This window comes from Rhipicephalus sanguineus, unplaced genomic scaffold, assembly GCF_013339695.2.
Source record: "Rhipicephalus sanguineus isolate Rsan-2018 unplaced genomic scaffold, BIME_Rsan_1.4 Seq1164, whole genome shotgun sequence".
In the NCBI taxonomy this organism is placed as follows: domain Eukaryota; kingdom Metazoa; phylum Arthropoda; class Arachnida; order Ixodida; family Ixodidae; genus Rhipicephalus; species Rhipicephalus sanguineus.
Window position 1 is genome coordinate 42,591 of NW_023614426.1, and position 17,411 is coordinate 60,001.

The window sequence follows — 17,411 nt, forward strand, 5'->3', positions numbered from 1 at the left end:
GAAACACTTCGTCTTTCACGCTTCACCAATCACGTTTAGCAACTGTTAGCGCCTGCCATTTAATGTTTTCCCCGCAATGTGTCGGGACGAGGTTGTTTACCAAAGAGTTAAATATGGTTGTGCAGTAAGCTGAGATCTTGTTTGCGCTTTGTTACGGTTATTCTTCTATACTGCTAACCGTACGGGCGGGGCATATGCTAGTTGTAACAGTTTAAAATGCCTCCCTCTCGCGACTTCTTCTGCCCTCTGGGCACACTGTACATAGTGTATAATGTCTATTTCAAATACCCTTTGCTCTTCGATCACTCCACAGTTGTTTCCTCCCATATTTTAAAAGCCAAGATACTAATATTACTGTGTTCTCTTTTCGTGTTTAATTCATTCTGCAATTTAGTCATTAGTACCCAAATGGATGGATACCTTTGTAAATGTACAGGAGAGTCTTTTGTGAAATGGACCACCTGTTTGGACACAAATGAAAAAAGCGCAAAGTGAGATGCTTCTTCTACAAGTGTGAAAGAGCGAGGTCACATTAATTCTGATTTAATCGCAGCTGGAGTGATAACTGTGTGGTCTCTTTCATACTGGCATGCCCTATATAGATATATATATATATATATGTGGCAGCACATTTACAAGCAATGGCAGGGCACAAGGTACTATTTTACATCAGCTTGTACTTGGCTACAATTAAACTTCTCAGAGCTATGGCTACTATTCTCTGGGACAAGTTGGAAAGGATTTGAGTAACTTTTCTTTGCCGTGTATAGGCAGTGCATTTCTCTTGCGCATTTATGACATATCCAGAGCTTCGTGAATTACCAGAAGCAAGGGCCTTTGGCATCTATATGCACATGTTGTCCATTTAGAGTTGTCAAGATTTTCCCCAAAGTTCCTTTTCTATATGCGCACGCATACGTGCAGCGAGTATTATGCAGCTTTATGTGTGTATATTTAGGTGTTGAAAGCAGATGCATAGAAAGGTTTGTTTGTGTCCATTTATTGTGTTAAACAGGTTCCCAGGTCTACATTCAGTGACAAATAGTAGAACAAGGATCCTCATTTTGAATTTGCGCAAGTTTCCTTTAGGGCTGGAGCAAGCTGGTCATGTATTGAACTGAAGTTTGTTGTATGCATGTACTCTTGCTTCTCTGTATGCAAGAGACAAATATGTCATTGCAAGTTGCGAAAAGAAAAACTTAACTGGCGACAAGGTGATACGATGTTTGCCACTGCAATGCCAGCAATATGCCGTTGGTTTGCGCATGACTGACAGGTTGTGATGCATGTGCTGGTGGAATTGTGATATAGGTGAAAAAATTGGTGAATAAAATTGCATTCGTTGTATGTGCTGCTTGCGCCAAAGCAAGGGCCTTCCAAAACACTTGGATGGAACGTGTACAAGTGACACACTGAATTATCTAGGGACACGCTACAAAAAGCTGCAAAAAAAAAGAAACATAGCATTTTGCAGGCTAGTATTGGAATGCACATCCGCAGTAAATAAGTTTACAAATTTATGACCAAATGACAGCATGTCTATATATTAAAGGCACACAAGTAATTCGATGCGGGTAGTTACTGTTGCATCACAATATAGTACTTATTACCAGTAGGCAGCTCATGCCTGCACGTTTATACGACCCTTGCAACACAATAGTGCATAGCTAGCACTTGCAATAATAAAAAAAAGGACAGGCTTTTACTGCCTGCTTTCAAAACAGCTTGCAGCCATTGAGAAGTCTTTTGTCTCTCAACAATAATCCTCTTCTGGCTTACATGTATTCTTTGAAGACTCGCCGCTCCTAGTTCTTCTATCAAGAATGACAAGAATGTAGGAGTGTGCGAATATTCGAACTTTCAAATATTTTCTAATAGTGCTTGCTATTCGATTCGATTCACACTGGAATTTGACTATTCGAACTATTCGAACTTCCTGAAGATAAACCAGCCAACGTCTGATTTTTCAGACTCTCTAGGGACCACGAAATCGTCCGAGAAACAAATTCACGTTTTTTTATTCCGCTCAAGCGGTCAAATCGCCGCAGCCACGTCCGAAATAGTTTTTAATGCCTCCCATTACACTTATCAGGCTTTTGGTACACGCCCAGGCTCTCGTGAATACATTCGGTGCCTGCCTCGAACCCCGCTTAACTACACGCCAACTGCCAATTGCAAATTAGTGTCTTGTCATGAGCGCCACTGATACCAGCAAAGTCGGAATAGATTACAGCTCTCACGCATGGAGTGTTTGGAAATGATGACGCGAAACACAAAGACAGTGGCGGAAGAGTGGACGACATCCCGCTTTCCCCGATGCGTGTGCACACGGCGATGCGCACACGCATCGCTGAATCTCCTTCGATATGCAACATTTGTTGCCGCGTGAAGCCGATAGTTTCTAGTTGTGTGCAGCAGATCGCCAATCGAGCTGACGCCGTGACTGCCGTCACTGCCTGGGCCCTTGCATTTGCCATGATAGCTAGCGTTCATTCGGATAGGCCTGGTTATGACATGGCCACTCCGTTCCCGATCGCACACAGGCACGGCGATGGCGAGCTGCTTTCGTCATGAAGGCAACGCGTCTGTGTGGCGCACTTAACGTCTCGCACAAAGAGGCAGCATGAACGGCGGCGCGGCACGTTCGGTTTATGCGCATATCACTGCGCCAGGCTGCATGCACTACTGAGCAGTTAGCCAAGATGCTATCATAAGGGTTGGGCACGTTTGCCGCTTTCTGCCAACGCATCCGTGCATTTCCGGTGCTTATCCGTAAAGACATCGCGCACTGCGTCGTGACAGTGGCCCCTTCAGATTTTCGATATGTATATACAGGGTGTCCCAGCTATCTTTAGCCAAGGGTTAAAAAATACAATATTAGAGGCAGGCGAGTGACATGACTTGCAAATTGCTGACAGCCACTTGCGCTCCACAGACAATTTTTTTTTTGTAATTAACTAATTTGTTAATTAGGACGACTTTAACTAATTTGCTAAATATCACTTTAGGCAAGAAATGCTGCTTGCAAAGTTCGAGAGCGTCTTCAAACCCCAATTCTATTATTTGCGATAAAGAAGTCTCACGTATACCATTGTTTCCAAGCTGCAAAGAAAGCCCGCGAAATACAAAAAGAACCACGTGACTAGCGCGCTCGCGCGCCGCGAGGATGCTGCCCTCAGCCGTGGTTTGAGCGAACGAAATCAGCTGCGGCCGCGACTCGGCGTCTGCGTTGCAGCGGTAGGCTGATAAGTTAAAGGTGGTTTCTTGGCCCGCGCTCGCTACAACTTGCACCGTCACGCGCGCAGCTGGCTGGCAACGGGCCAAGAAACCACCGCCCACTTATAGGGCCCGCTGCAACGGAGCCGGCGAGTCCCGGCCGCAGGTGATTTCGTTCGCTCAAACCTCGGCTGAGGGCAGCATCCTCGCGGCGCGCGAGCGCGCTAGTCACGTGGTTCTTTTTGTATTTCGCGGGCTTTCTTTACAGCTTGGAAAAAATGGTATACGTGAGACTTTCTTTATCGCAAATAATGCAGTTGGGGTTTTTGAGGACGCTCTCGAACTTTCCAAGCAGGATTTCTTGCCTAAAGTCAGTATTTAGCAAATTAGTTAAATCATCCTAATTAACAAATTAGTTAATTACAAAACAAAAAATTCTCTGAAGCGGGCAAGCCACTGTCAGCAATTTGCAACTGATTTCACTCGCCTGCCTCTAATATTGTATTTTTTAACCCTTGGCTAAAGATAGCTGGGACACCCGGTAATATACACACACACACACATATATATATATGCTTCCCCCCCATCACACTCTGGCATTGTGGCAAAGCTGCCTTTCGGACTCTTTCACGGCCACAAACAGATTGACTCACAAAAACGCTGGTTCGAACCTACGAGATTATCGAGAGACGCGACAGAGGTGGGGGCTTTAGCTAATGCCGTTTCGGACCTGAAATTCAAGCAGAAAGTCCAAAAAGTCAGTTGACGAAGAGTTTCAGCATCCCAAATTACAGATGTTCTTATACATTTGACGTCTATGGGGCAGATTAGGAACTCCGGACTCGAAGGGAGTGCGCCCTTTGTCTGCCACATCAGTTGGGCCTCCACAGGAGTTGAAAGAGAAGGAAGAGGTTGAGGACGTAGCGTCTTTTCCTTCGCATGTAAAGTGTTGTCGACGCCGCGTTGGTTGCACCAAATCATGTAAATAAGTACAATTCGGTCTCTACATGCTACATTCTTGATAGACAACTAGGGAGCATTACCCCTACAAGCGTCACCAACCTAGCCAAAAGAAACGCTTTCATGTTGCTGTCTCATAAAAATATGCCTAGGGATCCTCTGCAACTTTTTTTTTTGTGTAATTTCGCTTCGAAGTATTGAAAAAAATATCGACAAATACTCGACAACTATTTGAAAAATATTCGATTCGATTCGCACTCACGTTTTATTATTCGAATTCGCTTTGGCACTCAAAATTTTGCTATTCGCACAGCTCTACAAGAATGCTATCATGCATGGCATTCGTGACTTGAGACTACCGAGCCCGCGGCTTTTAAACCATGATAAAACAAGAATGAAAGCAGTCATTGTGTAGGACAAAAGTACACCCAAAGGGCGCAACTGTTTTTTAGAGTGCATTGGAAGCACAAAGTTACACAAACAATACGTACTCATTTGTTGTCACTTTACATCCACAAATCGTATTCGTAATACAAGAAGCAGGACCGATCACATATCAAAAACATCCTCACTAAAGAACACTCGCATGGCTTCGAACACTCGCATGGCTTCCAAGTCAGGCCCTTGGACGAGTAGAAAACGAAAATAGTATGATTATAATGCAAATCAACAGCCTGCAAAATTTAGGATAGTGCATTCCCTCTTGGAAAACGTGATGTGAAAAGTGTTACTTCATTTGACACATTTGCAGTATCATCAGCTGTGCATCAGGACATGTGCAGGTACCAAGAAAGATATGCTTGTGCAGAGGCTGGCACACTGTGCCTCGATGTTGCATCAATGTGTATCATCACTGTGTATTGTTACACTGGCCTTAGAAATGCAATTTGTAACATGCTTGGATTCTGCTGTGCTATTGGCCCCGTTTCAAATGTTATGATGCATTTCAATCTTGCACATGTCTGCCATTCAAAAGAGGCTGGCTTTGCCACATTGCCTAGCTGCTAAGCGGCCAGCCTGCCAAAATTTGTAAAAGCAATTCGGGAGAGAGAGTAGAAATCTTACTTCAGAGCGCACTTTGGCAATCTAACAAGTTAAAAGCTCTCTCAGACTGCTAATTTGAACAAGTTGATATGTTAATCTGTATTGGTGCAAATATGCAATACGCATGGTTTACTCAACTACCTCAAAAGTTATGCATGCTCAAAATGCAGTGTGTTGGAATCGGGTAGCACTGTTTTTGCTCTTTAATGTAGCTGGGTGCTATTGTATACAGTAAACCTCACGTCTGACAGTACCGGGCTGGTGCTTTCAAAAGCATCTATGGAACAGGTATTGCAAGTGATATCTTTAAGGTTCAGATGCAAGCCAAGTTTGCTCTCTCAAAACAGTCCAAAACCTTGTCCAAACCACCATTCTGTGTTTACAACCAACTTGGCTGTTGCTGTGTTTTGTGTTGTGTGACCCAACGAGACTTTTTCTCCCTTGACTATAATATGCTTCTTCTGTGTGCACATGATGTATGTTACCTTTTGCCTATCAAGAGATGTAATGGCTCAACGCATTTTATTGAACATCTTCTTGGTCTGCCCTATCTACACTGTTGAAAATATTGTGCGTTAACATAAACTTATATCATTACATCACAACATGGCTCTGTGTCTTTCTCTGTATGTACTTAGTTCGCATTTCTATGGAGGCGAAATTCTAGAGCCCCGTGTACTGTGCGATGTCAGTGCACGTTAAAGAACACCACATGGTCGAAATTTCTGGAGCCCTCCACTAAGGCGTGCCTCATAATTATATCGTGGTTTTGGTACGTAACACCCCAGATATTATTATTATTATTATTATTATTATTATTATTATTATTATTATTATTATTTATTATTATTATTATTATGTATGTATGTACTTAGCGTGCGAAATCAGCGGACTGATTCTGACACACTCTGCACCAGAGATACAATTTAAGGCCTACGAATTCAGCAAGTAGTGTTACAGCTCACACAGCATAACTTGCACGAGTTCGACAGAAGTTGCACAAGCAGAACAATGGTTTAAAGCTTAAATGCATGGTGCAATTTGTTATGCTTACCCTGTATGCTCTGTCAGGCGCAGTTAACAGAAATGCAGTATTGTGTATCTCTAAAATAACAAACAATTTTTCAATTAACCTTCTTTACGCTGGCATGAACAGGCAGCTACTGTCAATGACAAACTGATAAGGGAGCAGCAAATGCAGAGATTATTATATTGTCACGTGGTTGTGACGGTGAAGCAAGCAGAACTCCAGCAGGTAAGGATGAAACACTTTATTGGGCGAACTTGTGCCCAGAAACAAAAAAGAAGTGATACACTAGGTGCAACTATAGCCTCGAGCACAATTGCCGGTCCTCGGCAATCTGATCTGCGGTAAAGGCGCATCGGCATTTATATATTTGGCTTCGAAGATTCCAGCCTTACTGCTGGTGGCCGCATTAGTTCCAGAATAAACTCAACTGTTCTGCTTGCGCGCTCAAGCGTATCAGAAGATTCTAAAATAATCTGGAAGGTTCCCAGACACTCTGGCGCGGTTTATGCAAGGCACTGGTTATACATGTAGTGGACCGGTTAGATAAAAATATAAAAAGTAGCGTGCGTGGCAATAATGCCTAGCCAATCCATCTTTACCTATTATATCTGTAGCTATATAATACCTATGTGAACCATATTGCAGGGTGTGTAAATGTAGGAGTATAAATACACTCATACCTCATTATAACGAAGTTACATCTTACATGAAAATAACTTCGTTATATCCAAAAATTCGTTATAAATGTATATTCGTAACACTATGTATTGCATCACTATTTTTCATTTACTACGTGATAATGGATATTTCGTTATATCCGTGTTCGTTATATCGAGGTTTCAGTGTATAAAGCTTTACACAAATACATGGCCTTGAATTACATGCAGCATTCCCGACACCCGATGGTGCTGAACAGTAGCGTTTATTCTCTTCAGTTTGGCTGCTCCTTGGTTTGGAACTTCTGTACATACAAACATATTTTATGCTGTTGCCACACACTAGATGGCGCTACAGGACACTAGTCCCACGAATATTTTGTGGCAGGTTCATGCAGGCACCTGCTGCAGCAAAAGCTCAACACACTGCACTGGAGTGCAAAGATATTCAGCCAGCAACAACTGTAGGAAAATATCCATCTATCGTAAGCGCTGGAATTCAAAGCTGTTTGGAGCATTAACTGGTAAGCGGTTGAGGCAGGCAACAGTACTGGTGGAAAACGGAAAAAAAAAAAAAAAAAAAGCAGGGCTGGTATAGGAGTTGTTACAGGCATTTGTAGCTGTACAATCATAGAGAGACAGAGGCTTGATTGAAGATGGAGAAAATGAAATAGAAGGAGATAAGCAATACGTTATAGCTCTATAAAACCTCATTAGCTCATGCAGGCTAGATGAATGTCATTCCCTCTTCGAAAGGGGATGCCACCACCTTATTGTATTGTTAGGACCCTACTTTATTCAAAGAATATTATTTGCTTTTTAACTACTCAAAGTTTGGATTTGCACCCGTGGGTGTCAGTTCGCAGCAGAACATCGATTTGTGACAGACCGAAACGCCCACAGAGTTCTAGTGACACAAGTACACAATAAAGGCACATTCCCCACAAAGCCATCATCTTGGAAAGCAGATAGTATGGCAACAGAGCAAACGCAGTGAAATTTTCCCGATTTCCATGTCGCTCATACCCATTCACACACACACACAAAAAAGGTCTACAATGTAGTATAGACTTTCGTCACTTGAGAAAAAGATGTTCTATAATGATGCAGTAAGCACAGCCAAAATTTTTCTTAATTTACGCCGTATTTAGTTTTAAAATGTTAATTCAAGGATGATTTCAATTCAGAAGATTATAGGTAACAACAGCAATAATGCGCAGATTTCATTTTGTTGCTAAGTCACTTAAGCGTCAATCTTTCATTTACCTTTAGCAACATTCAAAGTGCAAAGCACCGTTAGTTCACACAATGTGAACAATTCAAGGGTTACAGTAACTGTAAGCATAGCACATCACAAGCAAAGTGATATCTCTGAAACTGACTATACTCGCACACAACTTTCTGTGCCTATGCAGATGAAGCTACAAAGGCAGAGCGTGTGTGATAGTGCCACTGCATATAGCTCTGAATTCAAACAGTAGCTTTTCTACAATATTAATGCAATGGTGTACTCAAATATTTGCATCATATACACCATAACCTCATTATAACGAAGTCACATCTGAAACGAAAATAGCTTTGTTATATCCGAAAATACGTTATAAACGCTGTATCTATGACAATGCTTTCTTTCATATACTTCGTTATAACCGATAATTCATTATATCCGTGTTCGTTATGTCGAGGTTTCAGTGTAATATTAAATAATAGCTGCAACAAACTCTTTTGCATGAAATTGTTTTATGGCGAGATCCACCAGGAATTTGAGCCATGTACACAGTCGCCGACCGTTTATTCGGATGCCGAAAATTCGGACATGCTCATTTATTCGGACACCTTCGCGGCACCGCCACTCGTCCCATTGAAGTAATGTAAACTCACGACCGAAAATTCGGACACCCCACAGCCCGCCGTTTGATTTTTTGGACTCTGGCTGGCTGATCGAGTGCGACGTTGAATGCCATGACAAGCTGTCAGCAATGTTTACAATATTTTTACTAGGTTGCCAGCACTGAAATGTTGCACTGGCTATAACTGGAGATCGTGTCAGTGTCAAAAATCCACGCAGAAGTTACCGATCTCGAAGGCTATGTTTGTTGGCCACACGTAACGGTTGCCTTTCGGCTTTAGCCAGTCACATATCCATTGAACGGCTACCACGGCCAAACAGCAGGCCAAGCCAAGCCAAGCTTGGAATTGGCTCTGTGCGGCATTTGAGGTGAATGACAGCGCGTACGAGTACGACGCGGATCCTAATTTGGACAAAGAGAGTACGACAACAGATTGCAGAAGTGCTGTAACATCAACTAGACCAACGTCGTTTCCTTTTGGCGTGTGAGGGTTTGCGTTCTTAGATGTCTCTGTGGCTAGGCATGATCTGCATCCCGAGCTTTGTGCCCTGCTCGTGCGAGGCCTGATACGCTGCCCTTTCCATGTGCACCGTCGGAACTAAAGGAACGTGGCAACTACAAGGCCCTGACGATGGCGAAAAAAGCGGCGATTATTCACCAGGTGGAAGTTGCTTGGGAGTTTTCGCCGAGTTAGGCGATGAGATCATCTGTCAGCTACTCGAACCAGCGCATGTGGACAGTGACTGCCTGACGACGCACCTCCCACACCACAGCCATCAAATGCGGATTTAGAGTAGGCCGTTGCAGTGCTATTGCCGACCATCAGGGGTGGCCAAACATTGGCTGAATTACAGGCCGACTTGGTCGTGCGTAAGCGTACATGTGTACAGACGCGCACTAACAAGTTTTTTCCGGCCGCTGGGCCAATAAAAGTGCTTTTTTTCTGGTGAATCCTTTTTTTCGGACTCCTGATTATTCGGACTTTTCAGCGGTTCCCGCCGAGTCCGAATAAACGGTCGGCGACTGTAATGACGTCATGCGATGAACATCATGCACATTTACTAGAATTACCACAAGATGGCACTACTTTACTGCATTCAACCACACAGAGTCATGGCAGTGGCAAGTTTGACACTTCTGCACGTACCAGGCATGTTGGGTGCGCAATATGCAGTAGTCGCGATGAATGTTGCCAAGCAGAGTTGGTGAAACAAAAAAAAACATGCAATGCAATATATCAGACCTAAATATTACAGTCTGCCTGAAAATTTTTGATGGAGCTACAAAGCGAGACTTTAGAAGGACAAGGCCAACACTTGCCCCATAAAGACCGAAACTGAAATTGACATTGAGCCTTTCCAAAGCACTTGCGTGTAGTGATATACAGTAAACTCTCGATAATTCAAACTCTGATAATTCAAACTTTCCGTTAATTCAAACAGATTTTAATTTTTGTTTGGCTCGCTATGTTTTCAATGCATTTAACTCTTTAGTTACCGCACCTATAGAACATGGGTCAGCTTAACTTAAACTCCTCTTTTGCATAAAATTCGGTTAATTCATACTTTTTGCTTGTCTGTGCTGGTAAATATCTGCTGCCTTTGTTGATCCCAGCTGAACATCTACGTTGTTTTAATCACTAACAGTCGCAAATAAAATCAATCGCCTGCCAACAAAATGGCCAAACTAGCCAAACCGCGCGCACGAACAATCGCGTGTCGATTGAGGAAGAAATCAAAACAAACAAGAAACCGAGATGGTCTGCTCTGGTCTATTGCACGCAGAACATTTAAGTCACTTTCACCGCGGTGCATGGTGTCATGTGGAGCAGTGTACTAAGATTGGGCCTTAATTGCACATCCGTGCATGCGCCGTGTGATAATGAAACGAGTACCGGCATACCCCCCCCCCTCCTTCGCTTTACGAATATTCCAAGTTTTGAGGTACCCAGGTTGGCAGGTGAATGTTTCATTCAAGGCAAGTTGGTATGTTGCCCCGAGTCATATTTATGAGAACTTTTGATAGTTGAATTCCTAGGGTCCCGTTGAGATTGAATTAACGAGAGCCTACTGTACGTGTGACAGCTCTGCCACCGTAGCTTTGGCTTGCAGGAAGCTATTCCCGGGTACAGCAAGAGTGGGTAACCTGCCCCTTCGAAGAATCTTCCTCCGTCTTACCCTGATGAGAAGAGCAGCAAAGCTGGGAGAAGGCTAGTGTTATGTGTACTCGCACATGTGGCCGCACCCAGCAGGACAGAGCCGTTGCGTTTGGAACCACGCCGACAGGTGCTGCACGTGCCCACCATGCGCGCAGCCTTGGCACCACACAAACAGCCCGCGCACCACTTCATGGCTGCACAGAGGCAAAACGCACAAAACAGTTCAGAGGTTTCACAGAGACACTATGAACAAACTGTGTAAGACAGTGATATGATGTGTTATGACACTGATGTTACTTAATTAGTAGGGATGGGCAAATATTCGGGCATTTCGAATATTCGAACAAATGTTACAGTATTCGAATTCACTTAATACAAATTTAGATAATTCGAAATTTCAAAGTATTCGAAATGAACGAATATATGTACACATTTGACCGCACATTGTCATCATCATCATCATCATCAGCCTGTCTACGCCCACTGCAGGGCAAAGGCCTCTCCCATGTACCGCCAATCAACTCGGTCCTGTACTTTCTGCTGCCCTACAAACTTCTTAATCTCATCTACCCACATAATTTTCTGTCCCCCCCCCCTCACACGTTTGCCATCTCTTGGAATCCTGTCAGTTACCCTTAATGACCACCAGTTATCCTGCCGGCGTGCTACGTGCCCGGCCCATATCCATTTCATGACCGCACATAACCCCCTGTAAAGGTGGTTTCACTGCAGCGCCTGGTTGCTATGCCGTGAAATAACCCATCCAGGGGGAATATGCACTGTCGCGAAGCCACACTTCAATGTTAAATGTACATATTTTTTAAAGTTTAAAAGCGTGTTATATGGGCCTATATGCGCCAAGTATAGTAATTTTTAAATTGTAATGTCCACTTATAACTTGCACCCTACTGCTATTCAGATCTTGATACTATTCAAGCTGCTTCATTTCAAACCCAAAAAAGCCGGCAGATCCCACGCATTGTGGGAATCGATGTAATGCGAAGCAGCCAGCAAAGAGCTGCATACATCGTCTTGTATGTCACTGAGGAAAATGCGTGTCATGGTTTTCATGTTAACTCCTATTACTTATGTTCGTCACACAGTAACGTCGAGCAATACCAACATCGGGGTCGATCAAGCTAGAGAAACGGCCACCAGCGCCCCACGAGCGTGGCACGCAAGTCATGCTGTGCATGACATGCGAGTCATGATTGTCATGTTAACTCGTGTTTTTATGTTCATCACACAGTCACGTCACGCAGTACCAATTTAGGGGTAGGTCAAGCTAGCGAAACTGCCGCCAGCGCCCCATGAGCGTGGCACGTAAGTCATGCTGTACATGACATGCGTGTCATGATTTTCATGTTAACTCGTGTTATTTATGTTCGTTACACAGTCACGTCACAAGATACCAATTTTGGTGTATATAAATCTAGCGAAACCGCCGCCAGCGCCCCATGAGCGTGGCACGTAAGTCATGCTGTACATGACATCCGTGTCATGATTGTCGTGTTAACTCGGGTTTTTATGTCCGTCACACAGTCACGTCGCGCAATACCAATTTCGGGGTAGATCAAGCTAGCGAAACTGCCGCCAGTGCTCCATGAGCGTGGCACGTAAGTCATGCTGTACATGACATGCGTGTCATGATTTTCATGTTAACTCGTGTTATTTATGTTCATTACACAGTCACGTCACAAGATACCAATTTTGGTGTATATCAAGCTAGTGAAACTGCCGCCAGCGCTCCATGAGCGTGGCACGTAAGTCATTCTGTACATGACATGCGTGTCATGATTTTCATGTTAACTCGAGTTTTTTTATGTTCGTCATACAGTCACGTCGCGCAATACCAATTTCGGGGTAGATCAAGCTAGCGAAACTGCCGCCAGCGCTCCATGAGCGTGGCACGTAAGTCATGCTGTACATGACATGCGTGTCATGATTTTCATGTTAACTCGTGTTTTTTATGTTCATTACACAGTCACGTCACAAGATACCAATTTTGGTGTATATCAAGCTAGCGAAACCGCCGCCAGCGCTCCATGAGCGTGGCACGTAAGTCATGCTGTACATGATATGCGTGTCATGATTTTCATGTTAACTCGAGTTTTTATGTTCGTCATACAGTCACGTTGCGCAATACCAATTTCGGGGTAGATTAAGCTAGCGAAACTGCCGCCAGCGCGCCATGAGCGTGCCACGTAAGTCATGCTATACATGACATGCGTGTCATGATTTTTATGTTATCTCGTGTTATTTATGTTTGTTACACGGTCACGTCGCAAGATACCAATTTTGGTGTATATAAAGCTAGCGAAACGGCCGCCAGCGCACCATGAGCGTGGCACGAAAGTCATGCTGTACTGCCGCCAGCGCGCCATGAGCATGCCACGTAAGTCATGCTATACATGACATGCGTGTCATGATTTTTATGTTATCTCGTGTTATTTATGTTCGTTACACGGTCACGTCGCAAGATACCAATTTTGGTGTATATAAAGCTAGCGAAACGGCCGCCAGCGCACCATGAGCGTGGCACGTAAGTCATGCTGTGCATGACATGCGTGTCATGATTTTCATCTTATCTCGAGTTATTTATGTTCGTCATACAGTCACGTCGCAAGATACCAATTTTGGTGTATATCAACCTAGCGAAACGGCCGCCAGCGCACCATGAGCGTAGCATGTAAATCGTGCTGTACATGACATGCGTGTCATGATTTTCATCTTATCTCGAGTTATTTATGTTCGTCATACAGTCACGTCGCAAGATACCAATTTTGGTGTATATCAAACTAGCGAAACGGCCGCCAGCGCACCATGAGCGTAGCATGTAAATCGTGCTGTGCATGACATGCGTGTCATGATTTTCATCTTATCTCGAGTTATTTATGTTCGTCATACAGTCACGTCGCAAGATACCAATTTTGGTGTATATCAAACTAGCGAAACGGCCGCCAGCGCACCATGAGCGTAGCATGTAAATCGTGCTGTACATGACATGCGTGTCATGATTTTCATCTTATCTCGAGTTATTTATGTTCGTCATACAGTCACGTCGCAAGATACCAATTTTGGTGTATATCAAACTAGCGAAACGGCCGCCAGCGCACCATGAGCGTAGCATGTAAATCGTGCTGTACATGACATGCGTGTCATGATTTTCATCTTATCTCGAGTTATTTATGTTCGTCATACAGTCACGTCGCAAGATACCAATTTTGGTGTATATCAAACTAGCGAAACGGCCGCCAGCGCACCATGAGCGTAGCATGTAAATCGTGCTGTGCATGACATGCGTGTCATGATTTTCATCTTATCTCGAGTTATTTATGTTCGTCATACAGTCACGTCGCAAGATACCAATTTTGGTGTATATCAAACTAGCGAAACGGCCGCCAGCGCACCATGAGCGTAGCATGTAAATCGTGCTGTGCATGACATGCGTGTCATGATTTTCATCTTATCTCGAGTTATTTATGTTCGTCATACAGTCACGTCGCAAGATACCAATTTTGGTGTATATCAAACTAGCAAAACGGCCGCCAGCGCACCATGAGCGTAGCATGTAAATCGTGCTGTACATGACATGCGTGTCATGATTTTCATCTTATCTCGAGTTATTTATGTTCGTCATACAGTCACGTCGCAAGATACCAATTTGGTGTATATCAAACTAGCGAAACGGCCGCCAGCGCACCATGAGCGTAGCATGTAAATCGTGCTGTGCATGACATGCGTGTCATGATTTTCATCTTATCTCGAGTTATTTATGTTCGTCATACAGTCACGTCGCAAGATACCAATTTTGGTGTATATCAAACTAGCGAAACGGTCGCCAGCGCACCATGAGCGTAGCATGTAAATCGTGCTGTGCATGACATGCGTGTCATGATTTTCATCTTATCTCGAGTTATTTATGTTCGTCATACAGTCACGTCGCAAGATACCAATTTTGGTGTATATCAAACTAGCGAAACGGCCGCCAGCGCACCATGAGCGTAGCATGTAAATCGTGCTGTACATGACATGCGTGTCATGATTTTCATGTTATGACTTGTCATTTATGTTCGCCATACAGTCATGTTACGCCATACTAATTTTGGTGCACATTCGATGAACCAAGCGACCAGGAGAGCACAAAGTCGTAGGCGGCTAGATATAGATAGATAGATAGATACGCTCAAAGTCGCAGATGTTCGCTAAGAAATGCTTCGCATTTAAAAGTGACATTCACTCACACCTAGTTCCAATCCTTAAAAATATTGTGCAAGGGTCATGATAAAAATGCCCATTTTTCTTAATAACATGCGGTAAATACTATTCGAACAATTCGATTCGAAATTATTCGACCAAATCGCTATTCGCTTCGGATTCACTTCGAACCTCAAATTCACTATTCGGCCATCCCTATTAATTAGCTATACTCCTGTTCTATTACAGGTGTACTTTTACTTACATGTATAATTTTAAACTACCAGATAGGGGTGTGCGAATATCCGAAATTTCGAATATTTTTCGAATAGTGTTTGCTATTCGATTCGATTCGCACTGGAATTTTACTATTCGAACTATTCGAACTTCCCAAAAACAAATACAGTCAACACCCGATTGAAAGTGATCCCTTGAAATTTTCAATATTCTTCACCTCATTACACTCGCGTATTGCGGCAAAGCTGCCTTTCAAGGTCCGTTACAGTCGAACTTTGCCAAGAACGTCCGATTGGAAGTGGGCCCTAGATTTTCAATATGCTTCACCTCATCACACCCGGGTATTGCGCCAAAGCTGCCTTTCAAGCTCTGTTACGGTCGAACTTTGCCAAGAGACAGTCAACGTCCGATCGGAAGTGGTCCCTAGAGTTTCAATATGCTTCACCTCATTACACCCCGATATTGCGGCAAAGCTGCCTTTCAAGCTCTGCTACGGTCGCAAATGTATTAACTCAAGAAAACGCTGGTTCCAACTTGGAGACGAAAGATGTGGCAGAGGTGGGGGCTCAATTAATGCTGTTTTAGACCTGAAATTTGGGCAGGAAGTCCTAAAAATAGGAAGCCGAAGCTTTTTAGCATCCAAAATTTCAGATGTTCTTATATATCGACATCTACGAGGCAGATTTGGAACTACGGACTTGAAGGGAGCACACCCTTGTCCGCCACATCAGTTGGGCTTCTACAGAAGTTGAAAGAGGAGGAGAGGCTGAGGAAATGGCATCTTTGTCTATCACGTGTAAAGTGTTGTCGGCAACACTTTGGTTGCACCAAATCATGTACATAAATACAATGTACATAAATACAACTATGAAACACCACCCCGCCAGTGCTTCATCAACCTAGCGAAAAGAAACACTTTCATGTTGCTATCTCATAAGAATATGCTAAGGAATCCTCTCTAACATTTCTTTCTGCAGTTTAGCTTCGAAGTATCTGAAAAATATTGTAGAAATATTCTAAAAATATTCGATTCGATTCGCACTCGCTCTTCAATATTCGAATTCGCTTCGCACCCAATATTTTGCTATTCGCACAGCTCTACCACCAGAAGCTTGAATAAATACTAGAGCTGTGCGAATAGCAAAATTTTCAGTGTGAAGCGAATTCAAATACTAAAATGTGAGTGCGAATCAAATCGAATATTTTTCGAACAGTTGTAGAATATTTGTCGAATATTCTTTTTATACTTCAAAGCGAAATTACAGAAAAAAAGTTGCAGAGGATCCCTAAGCATATTCTTGTGAGAGAGCAACATGAAAGCATTTCTTTTGGTTAGGTTGGTGAAGCACTGGAGGGGTGGTGTTCCCAGATGTCTTATGAAGAATGAGGCAATGCAGAGGCCGAATCGTATTTATTTACATGATTTGGTGCAACCAATGAATGTGGTGTCGACAACACTTTACATGCGGAAGGAAAAGACGCTATTTCCTCAACGTCTCCTGCTCCTTCAATTTCTGTGGAGGCCCAACAGACGTGGCTGACAAGGGTGCGCTCCCTTCGAGTCCGGAGTTCCTAATCTGCCCCACAGACGTCAATGTATAAAGATCATCTGAAATTTCAGACGCTAAACGATTTTCCAGACTTTCTGCCCAAATTGCAGGTCCAAAACGGCATTAATTAAGGCCCCCACTTCTGCCGCGTCTATGATCTCGTACGTTCGAACCGGCGCTTTCGTGAGTGAATCTGTTTGCGGCCGCAGCAGAGTTCGAAAGGCAGCTTTGCCGCAATGCCACCGTGTAATGGGGTGAAGCATATTAAAAATCTGAAAGGGCCACTGCCTCATTGCCAAGAAAAGTTGTCCGCGAGTATAGTAATTTTCTTCTGATCGTGTGGCGTGTGCTAGATAAATAAAACAACATGTGTATGGACTGAACAGCTTACCAGATGGCGCAGGGAGCAGGTATGGCCTTGCAGCGGTCGCACAGCCAGCCCGAGCGGGCCAGGGGCTTTTGGCAGCCGCCACACACGGTGTGCACTATGGTCGACTGCTGGTTCAGCGTGGA